General features: G+C 41.0%; 1 long non-coding RNA gene across 1 annotated transcript in view; it reads left to right on the forward strand.

Annotated features, from left to right (window-relative positions):
* The first annotated feature begins 3,294 nt into the window (after positions 1-3,294).
* The window catches only part of LOC148330057 (uncharacterized), an 88,773-nt gene continuing 69,194 nt past the window's right edge, over positions 3,295-22,873 (forward strand). Inside the window, exon 1 of the long non-coding RNA XR_015844998.1 lies at positions 3,295-3,434. This is a non-coding gene — a long non-coding RNA (uncharacterized LOC148330057). The remainder of the gene's footprint in view (positions 3,435-22,873) is intronic.

The raw sequence follows: 22,873 nt of genomic DNA on the forward strand, positions 1-22,873 counted from the left end.
AAGACGTATAAATACGTCTTCGGGAGGCGAGGAATACAATTTTGAAAATGTATATATACACATCTTATGGATTGAATGAGTTAAATGATGGAGGGGGCCACGATTTTGTGCTATGTGTGTGTGGGGGGGGCACATAGGAATATACACTTCCTAACCAACCAACATTAAAGTGCAAAAACTCGTGTGGATTTTTTTTCCCCCACAAAAATCAACTCACTCAGAATTTCAATATTATTCAGGTACTGTTTGTCCTGCTTATCATTCCACATCTACAAAAATATTATTAGGAGAACACATGTTGTAGTATAGGGCAATATAAAACCCAGTGTAAGCGCAACTGTGACTGTATGCCATCTAGTGGTGAACGGTGATGTTACAACTTAATACTACAGTCGACCCCCTGCATACTCACGGTTCGGCACCCATTGATTTGCTGCACCCAACGGATACCACACGTTTTTTGTGGCTGCATTTTTTTGTGTGTTCATCAAATATTTTTGAAGAATCTTTGGGTTTGTAAAAAGAAAATTAAAGAAGATATATCGATCGATGAATAGATAGAAAGAGGTCGAACATAGAGGTAGCTAGCTAGCTAATTATGTAAGTGACAGCGCCTCATAAGAAAACACTTCCTGTTTTACCTTCTTTTCAACGTGAGTCACCCTGTCAAGCAATACACAAACTTAATATAAAAGTAGTGCCTGCGGTAGAAATCTATTCCACATTATTGCCGCTCTTGCAAATCCATCTCCATCCCGTGATGGCCTCAGAATCCATCTTGCAATAATGGCGTCATTGTGGGCACTCCCATCGCATGTATTTGTTACCTTTGGTCCGCTAGCAATAAATCCCATCTCGTCTTAACGGACGCGGACCGCTGACCAGTGCGAAGCGGTCAAGGAGAGTGCCGCGCTTCGTTTCACGTCACCGCTGGGTGTGATTACGCAGAGATTATGCACACCTCCCCTCCTCGCTCTTCGTAGCCTCTCTCATGCCTAAACTTTACCCAGCGTTTGGGCCGAAGCTAACAATTGACAGCGTAGCTAAAATCTCGTTCTTTTAAGCTGAATTTCTTGACAAGCATTTAGAAATGTTTTGAAATGTTATTCTAGTTGCTACAAAGTCGGTGTACATTGAGGTTTTTTGGCCCACATCTACGAACATGAAAATTCAATTTAACAGCGTGGATTAAATCGAGCAAAATCTTGGTCATGATGGGAATCTTGAAACTGTGCATGCTTGGTTTGAACGGCAAACTAGTGTGTCTTACGGAACTCAACCTAAACGTGGGCTAAGTACGACGGAATCTCATCAGCAGTGATTTCAAACCATCACGACTCTCCCCGGGGGAGCTCTGAATGGAGCAGATGGTGGATAAATAGCGTCTAAGGGAAGAAAATTAGGGAGTTTCATTGGATTTCCATCAATTACCTGCGCTAATGTATCAATATGGATTAAAACAATGTTATTTGTAATGTTGCTGACAAGCGCCATCAATATATTAATAACGGCAGGGCCACACATCAATACTCATTTGCAACGTTGAAGGGAGGGCCTCCTCGCAAGCGCAAGTCAGCACTAGTGTCGTCTTTGCTGTCACGGGGAAGACTAAATTGCTCATTCATTTCCGCACGTTAGTAGGTCCAATTTTGGCAACTAGTGAAGTAAAAATGTTACGAGTGTGGCAAACTTCACCCTTGTTGACTTCTGTACAACATTAGGACTACTAGTCAAGTGCTACGTATTAACTGATCAAATTTTATTCCTCTAGGGACAGATAAGAGACAGTTGTTCCACTTGGCCACCGTAGGAATTCTGCTGGTTCGCTGAATTGTTGTACTAGTGAGAACTTTTACAAGGGTAAATTTTGAATGCAGTAAGAATAAAGTTGTAATATTGTACAATGTTTTATTTTATTTAGTGTCATCATAGTACGAAAAAAATATTCCTACATTTTTCTTATGAATAAATATAGCTATAAATAATAAATATTTAAATATGGAATAAGGGGTGGGGAAAAAAATAATTGTACCATAATGAAGGCATAAGTTTAGGAATTAAAAAAATATATAACATTACAAGAAAAAATATGGATTTATTTGCTCACTGTGTAAGAGTCTGAAATATTTTTCCAGAATAATATTAAAATGTAGTAAGAATAAAGTTGTAATGGTATATATTTTTCCTCATTATATATATATTTGCACAAGTGTGCACACCCTCTTATAAGTGTGGATGTGATGTGGCTGTGTGCAGAATGAACAAAAATCACATTCAAACTCTTGTTAAATGGGAGTCTGCACACACCTGACACATTTATAGTGCCTCTGATTAACACCAAATAAAGTTCAGTTGTTCTCGTAGGCCTTTCCTGACCTCTTTTTTTTTCTTACTAACAGAGGTCGGAAGGTTTTGTGCGCACATTCACTGCTAATTTCGACCTGTTCATAATTATCTCCCCCTTTGAATGATTTTTAAAAAATAGCTTTTTTTTGGTTTGTTTGTTTGTTTTTACATTTTAAGCAATCAAACCAATACCGATGCTCCATGAGTCTCAGCCTGGAAAGAGTCCACACCTCAAAGTCCATGGAACTCTGCAAAAGTCTAAATTATTTGCCATTTCTCACTTGCATTTTTATTTTTTATTCATAGTCATAATTAACATGTGGAGCCTGCCGTGATTAAAAATGCTCCCGGTGTAAATGCAATATTCAACAGTGAGCCGTGACAGTGATGTATTCCACACGGATTATCCTCAGTGGTTTTGACTCTGGCCATTAATCTACATTATTTATGATATGATAACAGCGGGATGTTAAAAAAAAGGGGAAAAAAAAAAAACCACTTACTGCGTTCAACTTTTTTCCCCAAACATTTCTATTAGTCAGTGAAAGCGCTCAAGTTGGCTCGTGGGATGTTTTGAAGGGGCTCTGAAGCTGAAACAAAAAGCTTCAAAAGTCACCCAACCATTAGATTTAATTACTACATTATTTTAAAACTCTTTTTCAGAAAAAAATATTAAATATGCAATAAACATACATTTCTCAAGTCTTCTTAGTTCAATCTGTCATGTAAAACAACAGTTGAAATCTCATTAATCCATTCCAACGCCACAAAAAACTTTTTGGTACATGGTATTTGTTACACATTTTTAAAAGAAAGAAAATTAGCACTGTATGGTATAAAAATCGTGAACGTAAGAGATTAAATGTCTCTGCTTCTGACGATAGCGCTTCTTCTTCGTGGGCTTAAAAGAAGAAGAAGGAGAGAAGAAGAATATGACAGAAGAAAAAGAATAAGACAACGAAGAAGCAGCAGCGACAAGAGCAAGTGTAATGATAGCAACTTTCGTTTTGCACAACAAGGGTTTGAAAGTGCACTAATCCACCCGGATTGTACCTTTGGCTCAAATGCATGGCAAGATTATAGTTAAGGTAAGAACATTTTATGATAAAAAAAATGAATACATTAACAGTACTGAGATAACGTTTCGCCATAATCGTCCAATTACATCAGTTCTTTCAGATATTAACAAAGATCTGGAAGCATACGCAGCTAGGTGCACAAATTAGCACATCCACAACCGTCAATGAATATAATAATATTTTTTTGACGTATTTTTGTGCTGTGTTATATTTCTACATGCTGGGTTTTTGACACAGCTCCCGTTTTGGCTCTCATTGGACCGTTCAGGTCTGCGTAACGTTCATCAATTACATTTTTTAATAGTCAGTCGGGAGCAAAGAGGCGCTAAGCATGATATGATAAGGGAAAAAAGATTATCTACGACCGTCAAGAGAATGAACAAATAAATAAGCAGACAAGATAATGTGATAGTTTGCTGGTGAAGTTGACGTTCCGCCTACCTTTTCTGCTTTTGTGAAAGCAACATTAATCTGACGCACCAGTGAAGCTCTGTCTAATGTGAAAATGTACATTTTTTTCCCCCCTCTCGCCTGCTTCGGCGAGGAAGATGCTTCTATCACGCTAATGATAATAAATGGCAACTAATGGGATGGCCAAACATAACAAATGGAAAGTTGTAAAGGTATGGAGGACACATTAAATCTGAAACGACATCCTCAAGTCGGAGCTTTGTCTGCCGCTAAACAGGAAAAATTGATCATCGCCGAGCGTTTGCATTAATGTACATCATGCACATGCCACGCAGTGGAATAATTCAACCATATTTTTTTAATTTACTTACTTATTTATTTTTGTCATTTGAGTTAGGTGATTAATCAAAAGGAAACGCGACACTTCTGGTCACTTGAAAACATTTTATATACAACATGTAATATATCTATATATATATAATAGTGGTACGTGTGCCTCCAATGAAAGACCTTTGGATATGTATCTCATGGTTTGCAATTGGATATGGATTTGGTTCAATCAAATTTCAAATGTTTTTTTTACAATACTACTATTATTACTACTACTAATAATAATAATACCAATAATAGTGATAATAAAAATATTCTCTTTTCTTTGTGTAAATGTACTGTTTTCTGTTTCTATGTAGTTCATTCCTACGAGATGCTCATCTAAAGTCTCAAAGTGCCCGAGAATTTGCAGTCTCTCATGCGTTTGTCATTGAGAGGAACTACATTTGTCTTAATGATCGTGCTCCTTGAACTGAGTTTGCTTGCAAAATAATCGATATCCGAGTCGCCAGTGGGGGCAATACCCGAGAAAGAGTGCTCGTGTGAGTGCGTGCAGGCACTGTGTCACCGCGTTGGCCTTGTAGATGTAACAATGCTTGTAGAGTTTGGCCCTGAGCATCGAAACACGCTCTCAATCACTGCTGAAATCTTCCTATAGGCCACACTTGAGTGCTGGTGAAGCTTAGATACAGTCTCAATTTGTATGTTGTCTCTCGTCGCGTGACACGGAAGGAGGGGGCGGGGGGGAGGGATCGATCTCTCGTCACCCGGTCCGGCGGGTTCCAACTTATCTATTTTTGGGAGGATTTATAAAACAGATGTCGCTGCATGCAAACAATAAACACGCTTGTGTGAGAAGAGAATGGTTTTTGTTATCATGTGCGTGTCATTGTCGTGTGTATTGTGACACTTTGCAATTGTTTTTATGTTTATATTGGGGGTTGGTGTAACTCACAATGTCATTTCATATCATAATATATTTTGTTCCTGTAATACAGTGGTACAAATGTTTGACCGCTATCCAAAACTCGACTCATTTTTCTACACCAAAATTGAGATGTTTTAAATTAAGAATAATTACAACAATATTAAAACCTTTAACTGAATAGGAAATACTTTATAATGGGCCCTATTTTGAGAGAAAGGCGTGCATGCGCTTGGTATAAAATCTAGCACATCATTGTTTTCATGTCGAGGCAATTCTAGTTTGGGAATTTGTCAGACTGCACTGTGGAAAGCAATGTTGGAGTTCACATCCCCGGCTCACATGATAATTTGGTGACAGAGAGAAGACTAGATTTCAGACCAATTAAAAGCAGGTCTAAGTTGTGGGCAAGTCGTGTGATATGATTTAAGTGCATTTGAACCAGTTTCAGGCCGAAAGATTATGCGCTCCATTGATATGAGTGTTGGATATCATCATATTTCATTCATAAATATGACATCAGCGTGTATTAAACCTGCTGAATCATGGGGGCCGGTGGGTTGTCGTTACACACAGATGCATGATCAAAGGTGGAAAGCGGTCTCCCGATATAGACCACGCTCCTCTCCAGCGCTGAATTTAAAGGGAAAGAGAGGAGCTGCTTTGATTAGCCATGAATCAAGTCAGCTCTGTTCACGCCCACAACGGCGCAAGCATGTATTTCGAACTGCTCCAGTCTATGAAAATGCCAAAAGAAAGAAAATGTCACCCAAGTGCACAATTCGACTCCATTTGTGATAGCCTTACATTGGGTATGTAATGGGGTCCATTAACTCATTTAGTGAGTTAATGGTTAACTAAGTTAAAAAAGAAGGGCGTTCAAGGCACGTGGGTTAGTCTAGCCACAGTTGTCGTTTATTGAATAGGATGTTCAAATACACAAAAAACAAAGGGTCTATTTGCTTCATTTAGTAGCAATTCTTTTGGGCTGTACTGCTTCCATAAAATTATTTTTTTTTTTATTCTGAACTATCCCCAATCTTTGTGGAACAGTTTTCTTTTTTTTTTTTTTTTCTTTTTTAATCTAATATTCTGGTTTTCATCATTCAGAAAAAATATATTAGAAACGAGTGAGTAGCAGAAACCTGGCCGAATACCTTTTTTAGTAAGCATCTAATCTCGTTGCACACTTGACAATAAAGGGATTTCTGATTCTGATTCTGATCCGCCCATCTCCTCGTACATATCACACTTTCTGCCGCATTTCTCGCCTTTGTTTTCCCAAATCTGACGTATTCAGATTTATAATTTTATTTCCTTCAATGAAGCAAAGACGAGCCGCGAGAGGCATGCAGCCCCGTTTGGCCCCTCAGTGACCAGAGAGGATGTGATAAATGACTTCCACACTCATCCCTGTCAGCATGGGCGGGGGAAGCGAGGAGGGGGAGCGTGTGGGTGTTTGGAGGCTCGGTGGCGGGCTTCAATGGTAGCACAGTGGCCCTCCTAGCGTGAGCTACATCACCCTAACAACATTATTCTTTTCATGCGGCTTGTCGATAGAGGCACCCGCCGTGATTGGCGTGGAGATCCGCTCAGGTTAATTGGAAGCCTGAACTGTGTAACGGCGCGGGAAGCTGAGCAGACATTGCCGCCCCCCGCTCCTTGTAATAACACAGAAGGCCTGTGTGTCTGTGTATCGATTCCATCTTAGGTTCACGGCGCCCGTATGGGAATGAAATATCAGATGACAGGTTATGGATGTGGCCTTCAATGGGCCCGTAGGAGCGGAGATGGGCCACTTGTATGGCAGGAAGCGGCCCTAAATGAAAATGATCAAACACGTCAATGAGAGCCCACTGGCTGGATTGGAAGTAAAATGTCATTTATCAATGGAAATGCATTGACCGGACCAAATATTTGGTACACCTTCACATCCTCTTATGATTCCTTCAGTGGTTTCTTGCAGTTTGATTCAGCAGATGTGAAAAAAATTCAAATCAGTATATTGTCCAATAAACATAGGTGCCATTAATATTTGAGTTAAGCTGAATGATTTTTTTATTTTATTTTATTTTATTTTTTTACTGCAACTATTTATTTTTACTAATTAAACTTAAAACAAAGAGAACTGCACATTCTCTACTCAAACAAACAAGTAGCCAAGGCTTAATGATAACATTGGCATTCATTAGCGTCAATGTGGCTGTTTTAACAATATTTGAACACAAAAGGTGCAGCAACTAACGTAGACAGGCAATCAGTGCTTAAAGTCGTCCACTGTCATACGCTACAACACACTAGGACGCACGTACACATGAATTGATGAACAGTGAAATAAATATCCGTCAATTTCTGGCCAGGACACGCCGCCCCCCCGCAATATGATTGACTGCTTCATCTGCAGTTAAAGAAATAAAGCCCACCGGGGACTTTACACACTACTTTATGGACAAAAATAGTTGACTTGAATGGGAAAATGCAAAACAAATATCCATCTGACGTCGCAGCTGCACTCTTATTGTAACCTGCATTTCACAAACCTGACGTTGTGCAAGTGTACCTAATAAGATGTCCAGCCACTTTTCCCTTCTATGATTTCCCACCTCCCACACCCACGCACACACATGCAAGCTTTTCTTTTCCTCTTGATCAAGATTCCGTGGCTGCATTAGACGTGCAGGACACACGATAGCCTTTATAGAATGTAACCAAACACACCGCACCGCTCTCTCCTTCTTTGCCTTGTCATCCAGTGGCGCGGCCCACCCTGACATTAACAAGACGGAATGAGTGACAGCGCTAATATGGAGTGAGATGGTGGAAATATGGGGCGGACATTTGTTAAAACGGTGAACCTAAAAAAAAAAAAAAAATGTTTTCAGTAGTTTAAATAGCTAGAATATTCCTGACACGTTCTTACGAGGCTGACCAAGGTTATAAAGGCCTGGATGCCATAACTCAGAGATTGTGCTTATTAGGTCGGAAGTAATTACAAACACAAAGTGACATTTTACAAGGGATGTTTTGCATATCGTGAGTTATTGCTCCTGTAAACCAGTGCGGGAGCGCAGAACCTCGACTTGAACTAAAAGGAACTTTCTGGAGGTTGAATGGACCAAATTGTCCCGCCGTCTGAAGGTTGGATGCTCTCATTGAATTGAGGTTTGCGTCCCGTCAAACAGTAGATGAATTTGCCGCGCTTAATACAGCAAGTTTGCTTTTCTCTGGCTGATCATCACTTCATGTGCAAGATAAGGGAATACTCCGACTCTGTACTTAAGTAGAAGTACAGAGTTCAGAAGATTTGCGGAACCCTTTTTCTTATATTATTTTGCTAGCTTTTATGTGATTTATTTTTCTCATTTGGATGCCGACTGTTTGTTTCCTTCATTGCAGGGTTTGTACTTTGTCCTTTGAAATCCACGCTGAAGAATTACTGATTCAGTCTGTGTACTTAAAGGGGAAGTCACCCCAAAATGTTCTTTTCAACAATTTGTCCATGCGCCTCCTCTAGTCTAAACATGACGTTCTGATTAATATTATATTTGGGAAATAGAAGATAAGCAGCAAAATACCCTTGTTTTTTACCCGCTCTGGGGGCGGCCATTTTGTTCTTACCTGTTTTCTCAAGCTGAGCCATGATTGGTTGTTACCTGAACTCTGAGCAATTGTGATGTCATTTTCAGTCGACAGTAAGTGACAAAATGGCCGCCCCATAAAATGGACAAAAACAGAATTTTACTACTCAACTCAGATTCCACAAACACAGTAGCAATCAGAATGCCGTGTTTTCACCAGTGGGTGAGGTGGTGTGGGGGACGTAAATCATATTGTAGTCAAGAAATTTTGCAGGTTGACTTCCCCATTAAGTTAAAGTTAAAAAGTATAGACTTTGTGTCCTGAATAGAAAAGTCTGAATGCATTTTTATTATTTTATACAATACGCTTTCTGTAACTTGGCAGAGTGAATAAAGCTGCACACCAAATAGTTCCTCTCATTTCCTCTTTTATAGTGCTGATACTGAGAAGAGAAATCACGTGTTATTCAAGTGCTTGAGACAACTTTGCTAACCTTGTGAACTGTTAGCAAAACATTAGTTTTTCAGATTGAACCATTTTTTTTTTTTTTTAATGCAAGAAGCTTGTGGTTTGTAGGCTTGCCCAATTTGTTTGCCTCAAAATTAAACGCCAGCATCAACTAATTCTCTTGATGAAAACTTACTTATTGCTTCCTGGCTCACGTCGCTGCCCCCTTTCTGATTTTGAAGAGCCCAAGATATCATTGAATCAAAATCTCAATTCTCAGACCGATCACTCAAGTAAAGTACTGATACCTGGAAAATGTTCTTAAGTACAATAACAAGGTGTTTGTACTTGGTTACGTCTCACCTTACTGTCCAACGTGGCTCGGGCACCCTACACTCGGTTGCACAAACAGGAGGTCCAGCTCCTGTATCCGGGCATGACTGAATGGACCGCAGCAACCCCCCCTCTTCCCCCAGTCTCCCACAGGCTCCTGCTGCCTAAGGTCCAGATTGTGCCACTGGGCCGGTACCGGACCGGAGGTGGGCGATGGAGCACCAATCCATCTCCCGCAGGAGCTCGCTGACGGGAGCAACGGTTGCCCACTCCTCGGCTGCGAGCGCACTCAGGAAGATGGATTGGTTGGCCGACTCTCCAAAGGAGGCAAAGCATGCCGTTAAGAGGCTGTGCATCACTTGGCTGCTCATATGCAAAGTTTGATGAAAGAGGTTTTTCTGGGAGCCATGAATTAGGGCTGAGTGGCGAAATTACATTTTAGTGTTGGGGGGGGGGGGGGGGGGGTGATTTGGGATCTTTGTGAGCTTTGACAGTTGCTTTGTTTCTTCTCTGAGTGCATTGATAAATACGGATGCAAAGGGAACAGGATTTTGTTCCAATTTTTGGAATTGTCTCGCATCTTCTTTTCCCGTTGAAATTAATGCAAATGCAATTAATCCATTCCGCTATCGCCAAAACACAGAAAACTTATTTTTTATGTTGTACTTTCTAAAGACGTATTCCAACATAATTAAATGGAATTTAAAGAATTATTTTAGTGTGTGTGACTAGGTCACCGGGGGCATACATTCAAACAGACCTAAACGAAGAGGAGTTTCACCACTACTTTAAGGCCGGGTTCACACATAGACAAGACAATCAGGCTGTTTTTCTGACCAAGGAATTTAAATGCCTGATTATCTTATGTTTTTTTTTTTTGTTTTTGTTTTTTTTTCGGCCTAGATGATAATCCTAATGTCTGAGATGTGTTAAGAGTTGATTGGTCCCTATTATAGGGTTCAATACAAGTCGGTGCCAACAATCTTAAATATCAAATGTGTTCAATATTTACAACCAAGAGTCTTCCAAATTGACCAAAACGATTTTCTGTCTTTATCCGTGTTCTCAGAAATGCATTGGAACTAATTAAAAGCATCTAAATTAATTGAAGTGGGTAAAACAAATTTAATACGCATGAAAATTAAGTTAAGGTGGTACTTAAATTTGTTAAGTAATTAGTCTATAGCCCGGCATTTTTTGTTTGTCGAATATTTGTTGAACAATAAAGTGAACTAACGCAGCGTTATATATGCAAATGTAGCAACAAACAAGCTATTTATTTGTCTCAGTTGGAGCTATGATCCATCATTGCACATCTAACAGTCTGGACAGAAGAGGAACATGACAAACAAATGCCCCCTCCTGACAAGGAAAAAAAAAACAAAACGATATAATACATCTTGTGGAAAAATGGTCTCTTCTTCAAATTGGCCACCGCTTTAACCTGACACTACGGATCTCGCCTCCTCCTCTTTGTGGCCCAAACCCAAAACGGCAGCACGAACGCTGACAAATTTGACAAAGGGAATTTGCTCAAAAAACACAGCCTCTATTTAGTCGGCCAAGCGGCAAATATGTCGGATGATATGGTTTATTAGGCAATCCATTTTTCCCACAATAGCGAGGCCATCTGCAAAGGTTAGCGCGCATAAGGTTGCTACGGCAAATTCTATCTAATCTGCCTGCGAATGGGGGCCCGCAAGCCGCTGGAAGCCGGTGGCACATTTTTCATGTACGTACGATTTGGAATGCAAATAGAATAGCTGATGAAAGGGGTGACCTTCTAAGTGCGGAGCAGTGGGGGCTTTGCGGAATATGCAGAGGCGGAATGGAAGAGAAAAGAATGACTTACCGCTGCTGCCACTTGAGCTGCATTGTAATATACGAGCGTGGCTCAGATACAAGTGAACCCGGCCTCCAGAACACGGAGGCTAATCTCGGAGGAACGGCATGCCCGGCTGCATAAAAAAAAAAAGTCGATGGATTGCAAAATGAGGTGCTTAAAGCAACAAAATGTACAATTGTACCTTCAAGACCTTGAAAAGTGAAGGCAGAGATTTGTTTCTAAACACCTTAAGATAATTACTGAAAACTCTTGCCTTACATAATTTGAAAATGTTCATCAATAATTGGATTTTTTTTTTTTTTTTTGGTTTGCATTGATCACAGAGTAAATTAAATGTACCGAAGAGGCAAATTATCCTTACATTGGCTTTAGCACGAGCACTGGGCTAGCTAGCTATTTATATTAGCTAGCCGTTTAACTTGTTAGTCTTAGAGTTCGGAGCTTTGTAAAGTATTATCTGGCTTTAATGTCACTTTTCCTAGAAGTCTGTAACAGTTTGCTGACCAGCCTGGAAACAACTTGGTCTGACACTCGCATTGGCGTTCATATTAGAACTCATATTTGTGTGCTGTACTTATTCAAACTACAAGTTGCTGCATGCTAATGATTAGAAAGAGTTACTTGAATTTGCCACAAAGCAAACAAAAGCAAATAGCACACAAAAGTAGACATTGCATTTTTCCTCATGCCAGCTTTAGCGCTAGCATTGGGGCTAATGTTCAGGTTTGTTGTATAAATTTCTTGTATGAATAAAAAGGAAAAATGGCTGACTTCCAAAATGATATGCCTTAAAGCAATAAGAGGATGGTGTTGTACCTTAAAATAAATTCATTTTGATGCTACACTGACTTGTGACTTGTAGTGTGTACGACACAAATGTGACCTTCTGTTTCTGCTTTATGTTAGCATCAATGCTAATGTAAGGTTTCATAGTTGTCGTGTGAAATACTTAGAACTACAAGTACACTAAAATGATCAGATAGTTTTCTTTTTGTAAATGGTATTTACCACAATTCAAACAAAAACAGGTAGAACACAATTATTCCTTAATGTAGCTTGAACACTAGCAATTAAGCTAACGTTAGGGTTCGTTGGGAAGTGTTTGTACTGTTGAGGCATTTGTACTTGTTCTAAATTACAATAGCTTCATTGCTCAATTTTCTTTTTCTTTTTTACTTCATGACAACGGTGGCCAATTTGAAGCTGTTTCAATTTTCCGCTCGCAACACAAAGCAAATGATTGAAAACATCAAAGTCAAGGGACCACTCTATGTTCCTGAGTGAATGAGTGAAAATTAGTTACAAACGGAACGCAGGTCAGTATAGTCTGTGATTACTACATCCACTTCAACTTTCATATTGTTTCACTTTTCAGAGAATCTTGAAAGACTCAAAAGTTGATTTATGGACCCATGTGTCGTAAATACCTGAAATGGGTTGGCGCTTTAATGGCGTTTCCACTTGATGTATGTTTAAGTCAGACTGCAAATGAGAGTTGAAAAGTAGATATTCCGGCATCCATAAGCGGAGACTATACGTCAATAGTGAAGTGCGGGGACTCCTTTGTCATGGCTTGTGCAAAGCTTGAACACGTAGACAAATGGGCGAGGTGCGCGATGGTCATTCAGCCGTGCATGTCTCATCTGTAGCCAGCTTTGGCAGAGTAGTCATCTTCATTCCCTTTGTCCTTACAGCGCCAGGTAATCTATCAGGCTCCAGACGTGCTGGAAAGTCCGACTGACTCTCCCATTTGAATTGAGAAGCCAGTTTGCGCTTTACGTGGGGTCCCAGTTAGGCCTGGGCCGCAATTGAGAGTGAGTGAGCTGTCCTTGATTCATATTACTGTCCCGGTATGATTGAGCTTCTCTGGTATCGCCGCAGAGTGGGGAGAAAATTGAGCACTTGACTTTGCGCAGCTTGAAATCCCAGTGCTGCGTCTATGCATTTGCTTTTTTTTTTTTTTTTTTTTTGTATTCTTTTTTTTTTTGTCCATGCTCCAGCTACAGTTTTTATGTTGCGCTTGATTGGACGCAAAAAGTTGCCGTTGAGCTGTAATGACTTTTCGCCACCCAATCCTGGAATTTTATTGCTGTTTGCGTGTGTGGCTGCTGCGATCACTAATGGAATTGTAACCCTTTATTTAAAATGCGACCTGATCCTGTAAGTCTTCGATCATTTCAATCAATAGAGATCTTGTCTGTCTTTATTTCATCCACTTCTTTCCTCTCGGGGCGGGGGATGTAGTATTCATCAGCTGACTGCCCCCCCCCCCCCAACACCGCCTGTTACCTGACCGAGTTGGGGGCCTTTAGCCACCATTTGATGGAGGGAGCCGATTATGAAGCATGACCATCGTTCCGGCAAATATTGACATGGAAACAGCGAGCAAGCCAGCACGCCCACGGCAACGACAACAATACACACACATACGTGGTCGAACACAAAGTCACGTATGGCTTCAAGATGTCTTCATAGAGATACACGGGTTTACACAGCGTAAAAGCCAGATCGATGGCGGCTCATCGGCATTTTTGTAGGGGAGGCGTTTATTCCAACTTTTTGCATCACATTGAACCCGTTTACTGAGGGACCATGGAGAAATTTTTTTTTTTTTTTTTTTATAGTTCGATGCGGGTTTTTAAACACGTTTAAACTTAAAACACTTTTTAAAGTTATTCTATGCACCGTTCTCCAAATAAGAACAAGTTGTTTAGTTGTCCTTCTAAGTTGAAGTTTATCGTAAAACTGACACATCCGGCAAGAGTGTCACAAATGTTTATGTGTACTTAAACGGCAAAATGCTAAACCAAACCATATAATTTCATTTACGATAGCCTGTGAGCTTCCTGCGAACGCATAATGCGAAACGCCATAGACGGGCTAACGGAGATTAGCATAGATTTGAGGGAAATTACTTTATAAACCTTCAACTAACTGCTTCAGCAACACATACAAACAGATCATAAAACAATACTCGCCGGCGTACACAATGCCTATAAAAAGTTTACACACCCCTCTTGGAATGGGGAAGGTTATTATAAAAAAAAAAAAAAAATCACTGAGGGTGTTTTTAGGATAAACCTATCAACATTCAAACTAATTTTGGGAGCCAGCGCACACCTGTCTCCATCTAATTAACCCCAAATAAAGTTCAGATGTTCTAGTTGGCTTTTCCTGACATTTTTGTCATCAGAACTTGCAGCTTCAATTGCGAAACATGGTAATGTACTACACAACTGCTCCTAATCAAACCGCTTCTCCTCTAATAGGCCTCAGTGGTGTCCGGCATGTTGCGGTACGACTCTGACGACTTGTAACTCTACATTCATCCCATCAGGAAGTTTGATGGCAGGCCGCACACATGTGACAACTTTACGACATGTCTCTCTTGCAAATTGTTATTTATTTTCTGCAAAGTTTGTCCAACTCAGCCTGTGATTTCCACTAAAAGTCCCTCCCCCCCCATCCCTCCTCCTCCACGAGTTCCCTCTTGTGGCCCGTTGCCGCACATGCTCCCCCACATAATTTATGACTGCCTCTGGTCCTGATGACAGATTATTAAAAGTAGAATTAGTTTTGTGCCGGGGATTTTTCCTGTGGGAATTGGGAAGGCAGGGCTCTCCGTGGAAGGTCCCTGACGAGGTCTCCATTACTAATAGAGGCAGACTTCTTTTTTTTTTTTTTTTTCCCTACACACACACACTTCCCCTTCCCCCGTGTGATGGCAAAGCGAGAAGACTAATGATTTGAATTTACTGTGGCAGGCGTCACGTGCTGTGAAAGGCAGCGTTGGAGTAGAGGAGAGGTTAAGTTCTTCCCCGTGGAGAGGTTTATTGGATTGTTTAGCACCAGAAGGATAATGTTTTTGTCATCGACTGCCGCTGCCGTTGCTACTGCACGGACGCCCGGAAGCAAATCGGCCGCTGCTTGTGAAGTACGGTCAACATCGTGACATCATGGGGAGGGACGTGCAGTGATCCTGCTGCCGCTGTGTCGTGGTTCATTGTTTGCGTGTGCGATGGTTTTTGCCGTGAATTTAGAGTCGCGTACCTTCAGCATGCTGGGCAGCACTGTGAGCTACTGGGAGTGATGCAGCGTAATTATGAGCAGGAAGAAAAGGCAGAGAAGGTCCCCAACCAATCTTCAATAAGTGTTGTTATTACCACAAAGTAGGAAGAACTTTTTATGTTGTGTGCACACAGCAAATTAAGTAGATAAATAATAAGTTGGATGAACTTAAAGAAAACATAGTTTGCTAAAATTTCAAACTCATTGGCTTTGCCAGGAAAAGGTAATAAGCTTTTCATGTTCAAGGGCCATATTCTTTTTTTTTTTTTTTTTTTTTTTTTATTTGAAAATTCTCTCATTTTAATTGTAGTATTGATAATCCATTTAATTATAAGTCATCAAAAAGAATTATTTATTAATTGCATTGACAGTGTTTTTCATTTGTTTTTAAAAGTTCTTGTCTCAGTAAACACTGAGGGGCTAATGGACATGAGCATAAATATGACGTTAAGCACATGAAATTATTTTTTTTCCCCCCAATTCTCTGCATGCTGTTTTCAAGAATGAAGCGGAGCTTATTTTTTTTTTTTTTTTTTTTTTTTTTCCTTTGCCCACGCTTGCTGTAGATTATCACAAGTAGGCGGGATTGTAGTTGTTTTTCCCTTTGACAAGAGCCCGTTTATTTCTGTTTTTCTCAAGTCGCCTCCAACTCTCCGATTCTCTCCTCTCAGCAACTCTTCTTGTTCCTCCTCCTCCTCCTCCGCGGCCACAAAAAAGAGAGAATGTAGGCTTTCAATTCTCCCCCCTGTTCACCTGATGGCCGTTTGGAGCCTGTTCCCCCAGCGTGCGTCTGCAGCCTGGGAAGCAGAGGGGAGTCTCAGCACAGCTGAGAGGCTCGGCTTAATCTTATGCATCATTAAGCACTCAGCGGCACACCGCAGCCCCTCATATACATCATCCACGCTTAATAAACATAATGATGACATAAGATGTAATTCCAGATGAATTTTCATTTTATAGGGAAATGGAGAATTCCTGTAGTATGAGAGGAGGGAGGGCCGAAAAGGACAGGAAAAGACGGAAAGAGAGGAAGAGAGAGCGAAAAAGTAAATTATCGGGGAAGTACAGAATAAATGATGTTTTTTCTTCACAAGATGGATTGCGGCTTTCTGGGGACACTTGAAGTGGAAGGGAGGGGGCTTCGAAAGGTGAGGGGGCAGAGGGCCGCCGTGGCACCGGGGGGACAAAGGGGTTGGCGAGGAGAGAGAAAAATGTTGGTCATTCCGAGTGTTTTAATCGCCGGGCTTGATGGACAGGCTGAGAGGACCTGAGGTGCGGCCATCCATCACGGACGGGCCGGCTACAATGGAAGAGAGGAGGCTCGAGTTTCAGTGCGAGGAGGAGGAGGACGACGAGGAGGAAGGGGCTCCGAGGCCGCGGCGGGAAATGGGATTCTGATGGAAAGGCCACTGTACACAGTAAAGGCCAATGAGGGCGGGAGGAGGCGTGTTGGAAAAGGCAGCGGTACAAGAAACTCGAATAGCTCTGTAGTCATGTGACGGCAGGGGCTGATTCCAGACTCCCTTGGGGGTCCCAGGCAAGAAGGACCAATAACAAAAAAAAAACTGGATGATGGATACGCTAACATGATTTACAAAATAATCAAGATTAAAAATGTACGACAAATAAACACTAAAAAGCAAACATTTCGCTAAAATAGTGTTGATTAAAGAATTTACAGGACTTTTTTTACGTCATTTTAATGGTCATTATGCTGCTCCTTCTGGTGTGCACACCTATGTTATAATACAGACATAAGCATATACGGAGCGAGGAGACTACTCGTCAGTAAATTAGTCATTCATCACAGATGATAAAGAGTGTGTTGTGAGTATTGTTATGTCTGTCTGTTCTTTTAACGTTAGCATTAAGCTGGCAAACTTAAAGGCTAAGATGTGTGCCTGTTTTAAATACACTATGTGTAATTATCTTGGTTTTATTTTCAGTTTGGAAATTTCCTCTGGGGGTGACAATATCTCTCTAGCTAGCTAGATACTGTCTAGTAGAGATAGCTAGCTAGCTATAATTACGGTTTGCTCACTGGCATGAAACAGGGTCAGTTTAGGCTCGACAAACCATTAAGTGGATTTGAATTGGTCATCCTGACACTTTTTTGACAAATACATGTTGTAGAAATGTTCCAAAGGCACTAGGAAAGTGATTTATTTAAGCACAGCATTTCTCATTTCAATCAATCTGATATTTTACTCATGTCGTACTCACATGTTTTGATTTGCATTTACAGTTTGGCTGCTCTACAGGAGAACAACCCCCCCCCCCCCCCCCGAGTGTATGGAGAAAATAGATTTTCATAATAGGATTTGGAAATGATCCAAATATAACATATCTCCCCTCTCTCGCTATCAGTGCTTCCTGGCACAGATGAGATAAAAACCTTAAATCTACAACGGTGCCATTATATTTCAGGAATGGGGGGGAAAAAAAGTTTCAATTCCACATGTTTACCACTGAATAGGTAATTCTTTTTTTCTATTTGTATTCCAAACACCATTGGGAAATAAGAAACTACTCAGCTATTGCTGGTTTGTTGGTGGGGTGCATGCTTCCAGCTGGACCCCATCCCAGACTGCCATGCATGCGTAATGTGGCCAGCCTGAGCTGCCAAAATTAGAATTCATGCTGTATATTGAGCAAACAAACAATGACACAAGCCGACCTCGTGCGTGTGTGTGAAAAGAATGAGCAAATGCGTCAAGTTGAACACGCAAAAACAGATTTAAACTAAAGCTACAATAGCTGTTTGTTTTCATTCTGATTTTAAACAACAGTTTACATTAAGGTGCTGAGGTTTATGTGTGTTTGTAAAATGGTCACGGAGGCGTTGAAACAAGAAACTACATTTTAGCACCAATGCTAATGCTAACTCTATAAAATAGATGTCCAGGCTGGTCCACTGATCTTATGAATCACATGAACATTCACATTATGCTAATCCCCCTGTGGTAACTTAAAATACCCCATGATCTGAAATAATTGACTTTTCATTAAAAGGACACAAACAATGTTTAGTTAGATAATAAGAATGAAGAAAATAAAATCATGATTAATCATTTAAAAATCGTAATCAGTGATTTCGATGGACATCGACATTGTACTGCTCCTTCTGGTGTGTCTGCCTTGTCCACCAGGTGGCAGGATAATACAGACACGCAGACACAAGAAGAAGAGTTTCACGACTGACACATTAATCTGGAGTAATATTTGTCATTTTTCGGAAAACAAATCGTTGCATTTTAGTATAGTAATCCCCTTCATTGCGATTTGCAGGGCTGCTAGCTTGTGGATTTTTTTTGCGTCTGTTTTATAACTATTGTGTTCCATCTCCTATTTCGCGTGTAATTCCAGATGGTGGCAAATTATTTAGTTTTGACTCTGTAAATTTGAAAGAAGAATGAAGTAAAACATGAAGTATTTAAAGCCAGCCTCGTTGTTTTTTAAGAATATTCAATGTCAACGCTTTAATCCTGATTTTTATGCCAACAGAAAGCAATCGCTGTGGGTTTATTTTATAATGTACATCTTCGGATATGATTGTTGATGTACATTGTGAGTTCTTTCCCAACAAAATGGGATTGATACACTGTTGCACTGTTATTTTGGTTTTCATCATCGGTCTCGTTCGCGCTTCTTATAACATGCTTAAATGGGATTGTGTGTTTCAAGACTCTTAAAAAATAGTGCCGGACATGCTTTTAAACCATATCTGGTGGTATTCAAATAGAGTTTTTATATCTATATCGCAAATTCACTTGATCTGGCATGTAACGGGTGATACTACTTTCCTTTCTACTTTCCTACTCCTCATAAAGAAGCGTCCACCTCAACTGACGTTTCCAAATATGGTTCCTCGCCCTACAAAGAGCGACTATTATCCGCTTTCCTATTCATGTGCATGCGCTTTCATAGCAGTGATGTGATCCGCGGGTAAATGAGTGCAGCCCCGACTAGTGCCATGCAGCGAGGGAACCGTCTGAACCGGCTGCACAAAGGCATTTCTGGATTCAAACCTCAGCATGTTCAAGATCAGTGGAGCGTGCCCAGCACTATGCCAAGCCTCGATGGGTGCCAAGGGTGCCACTAACCAGAGCCTCATCCCCTGCACACTGTGGTCTCGCGGCCAACACAAAATGCTGCAATGTAACATAAAAGACTGCAAGGGAGGAAAAAAAACAAACAAACAAAAAAACAGGCCGAGGTTTTGATTCATTTCCTTTTGAACGTTCATATGATTTGAATGACTAGTGAAGTGCACACGGAAACGGCACACGTCCGTCTTATGACACGCGGCCCTCCCATTGTCCGTGCGAGTAGAACCTTCCAGAGATAATGTTCTCATAATTGATGTGCGCACTGTTTGTGTTGTTTCTTTCTCGTATTTTTCCCTCCGCCGCGCTCCGCTCCTGGCACTGAGCACAGATTACATCTTGTTTCCCCAACTACTAAAAGTGTCAGAGGCTGTCTGCCTTTGCTTTTATATCATGTTATTAATGGCAGCCAGTACCCAGCACCCCCCCAGTCTTTCTTTTTTTCTGTTTTTTTTTTTTTTTTTTTTTTCCTTCCAGGGAGTGTTTGCTTGCTTTTGCTGCTGGTGTCTAATTAAAACATCTCTGCTTACGGGAGCAGAGAACGACTTAGATAGAAAGCAATAATTGCAAATGTTATTATTCTGGCGGCTTGTGGAGAGATGAGATGAGTTTGGAAGGCCATATTTATATGGTGGATTGCGAGCTGTGTAAAGAAGAGGTCACATTTAACCTCACAGCTCATTGCATTGGCCACAGGTCCTGCAAAATAAATACATAAAAATTAAAGACTCCCGCTGATATCTTTGTGGCTGTAAGTAAATTGTTTTAGCGGCTCCTTGTTCCTCACCCTGCACCGTTTATATATATATATATATATATATATATATATTAGGGCTGTCAATATTAACATTTTTGGGATATTATTCAAGTAAATATCTGTTACAAGCTTCGCAAAAAATAGTAGTTGAAAAATTTGATTAATCGCGATTAATCATGGAATTTTTTGTGATAAATTAGTTGAAAAAAAAATTATAATCACTTGACAGCACTACATTTTTGTGTAAATACAGTTTTAGTTAGCTTTGTGAACGTAAAATTCAGTTTTTCAGTTTTGTTTTTATTTCATTTAGTTATTTTTAATAAAATTGTACTTTTCTATTTAGTCAGTTTTTAAGACTAAAATAACTGGCATAAACTGAAGTCATTTCTCTTCAAAAGTTTTTCCCTCAACGGAATTGTTTGTAAACCAGGTCACCCATAACCCGAGGTTCCACTGAATACCGTAAAACTAATTGAAGAACAACAAACAACATCTTAAAAATCTAAACGGTGACTTGTGATTTAGTGGCAGCAACACTGATAACTTGACAGCATCGTGCGTTTTCATCATAAGGGAGAGCTCTGCATTCCAGGTCATATTTCCTGACAAATCGCAGACCAGAGATGTGACCTTGCATATCCTGGTAGAAACCGGGCCGGGCCCTCTCTCCCGCAGCCCCGGCGCTGTCTTAACCTGAAGAATTATGTGCTCAGATAATTAGCTCTTATAGGTACACTCTCCATTTCTCCACTCCACTGGGCACATCATCTTCCTCGCCTCTTTATTGTTTGCTTTGCTTTGTCAGATCGATGTCTTGCTACTGCGTAACCAGCACTCGTATGCGGGCCTGCATAAATCACAACAAGGTTTCTGTCGCTCGGGAGAGCGCCGGGGCTACACACACGCACGCACACAAAATGCACAAACGCGTAAACAAGAAGGAAGGCTACTTTGTGCTGCGCGTGTCACCAGCTCTCCTCTCCTCTCCTCTGCGTCAATGTGTTGTTTTTTTTCCAGTCTGAGGAAACACTGCAACAGTTTTTGCTCAGTTAACACATCTGTTTTCCCGCTGTTGCAATTGTGCTTTGCCGTTACAGAATGTTGCATTTAATACGTTGTAGACGCTCTTAATTACGGCCCGCCCGGTATGGATTTTTTAGGCCAATGCCGAATGCGATATTTAGCAGAATATAATCGCCATAAACCGATTAATATTTAAAACATATAATGACTGAAATGACCTTTAATACCTACAATAACAAAGATGTGAAGATGAGTTTGACTGTCATTATCTTTTTACTTTGTTGTGGTATGTTAATGTGGGGGGGGGATCGGCAACCTGAGTCTGCCGATTAATTGGTGACCCTTATTCTTGATACCCTGTAAAAGAATGGCTAAACCGTTAGATTTAGGTTCACATGATTTTATAGTGGCGACACGGCGGCCGACTGGTTAGCACGACGGCCTCACAGTTCCAAGGTGCAAGGTTCCATTTCCGCTCCGGCCTTCTTTTGCATGCCTGGGTGGGTTTTCTCTGGGTACTGCGGTTTCCTCCCACATTTCCAAAAACATGCATGGTAGTTTGATTGGACACGCTGAATTGCCCCAAGGTGTGATTGTGAGAGCGGATGGTTGTTGTCTTTGTGTGCAACCAGTCCAGGGTGTCCCCCACCTGCCTGAAGACAGCTGGGATAGGCTCGAGCACACCCTTGTGAGGAGAAGCGGCTCAGATAATGGATGGATGGGATTTCTTTTTTGTGATGTCAAAATAAATTACAAAAATATATATATATATATTTGGCACAGGATTCTGATGTAATAAAATTACATTATAGATTACTTACCGATTGTAGGAGTGGCAAGGAGGCATTTTGGTCAAGGTGGCTGCTGCCCTTCCTTGCCATCCCATAAAACCACTGATGATCGCACGTGAATGCATTTGAAAGAAGTTGAAACGCATATTCAGCTGAGGTAAAGAAATTCATTCTACCGCATCAGCCTGCCATCAGGGCCGTGATCGACGCACGTGCGGCTTGCACACAGCTAGATTTAGAGCTAAGCTCTTACAAAAAAAAAACACAGCCTTGATTATGGTGCATGAAATGAGGCAGAAACACAATTGCGTGTGTTAGGACCTGCAGGCTTGGATCGGCATCCGTTGTCTGCGTGCACGCTAATGTCGCCCTTAACAGCAAGCTAAACACTGCAGGTTCGCAGACATTAGCCATGCCTGCTAAAACACTCATTTACCACGCAGGCCTCCTCGTCGCACACAATGACAGGCCCCAACACGCCGTTCTATTAGAGGGCATACGCCGTAGAGCAATGCTCAGCCAATCGTGTCCCCTCCCGAGTGAGACCCACGCAGAGAATATGCTCGTCCCCGGCTCGTATATTACGCTTTACAATATGCAGGCTACGCTCGGTGACAGTCGCTCAAAAGCATCACAACCGACACCGGCGCACCTGCCGTGGTGTCAGTACAGTGACGACTTGTGAATTTGGTACCTGGGCCTTCACTGGGGACTGAATCCACTTCTTAAGACCACCACAAAACATGTTCCAGTTATAGAAACCAACAATACTATACGGAGGCGCAACTGTGCCGTAGAAATCATTCAGACCTGTTCAAAATGAATGTTT

This window comes from Idiotropiscis lumnitzeri, chromosome 9 (genome assembly GCF_059441095.1).
Source record: "Idiotropiscis lumnitzeri isolate Australia: NSW breed Sydney's pygmy pipehorse chromosome 9, RoL_Ilum_1.0, whole genome shotgun sequence".
In the NCBI taxonomy this organism is placed as follows: Eukaryota; Metazoa; Chordata; class Actinopteri; order Syngnathiformes; family Syngnathidae; genus Idiotropiscis; species Idiotropiscis lumnitzeri.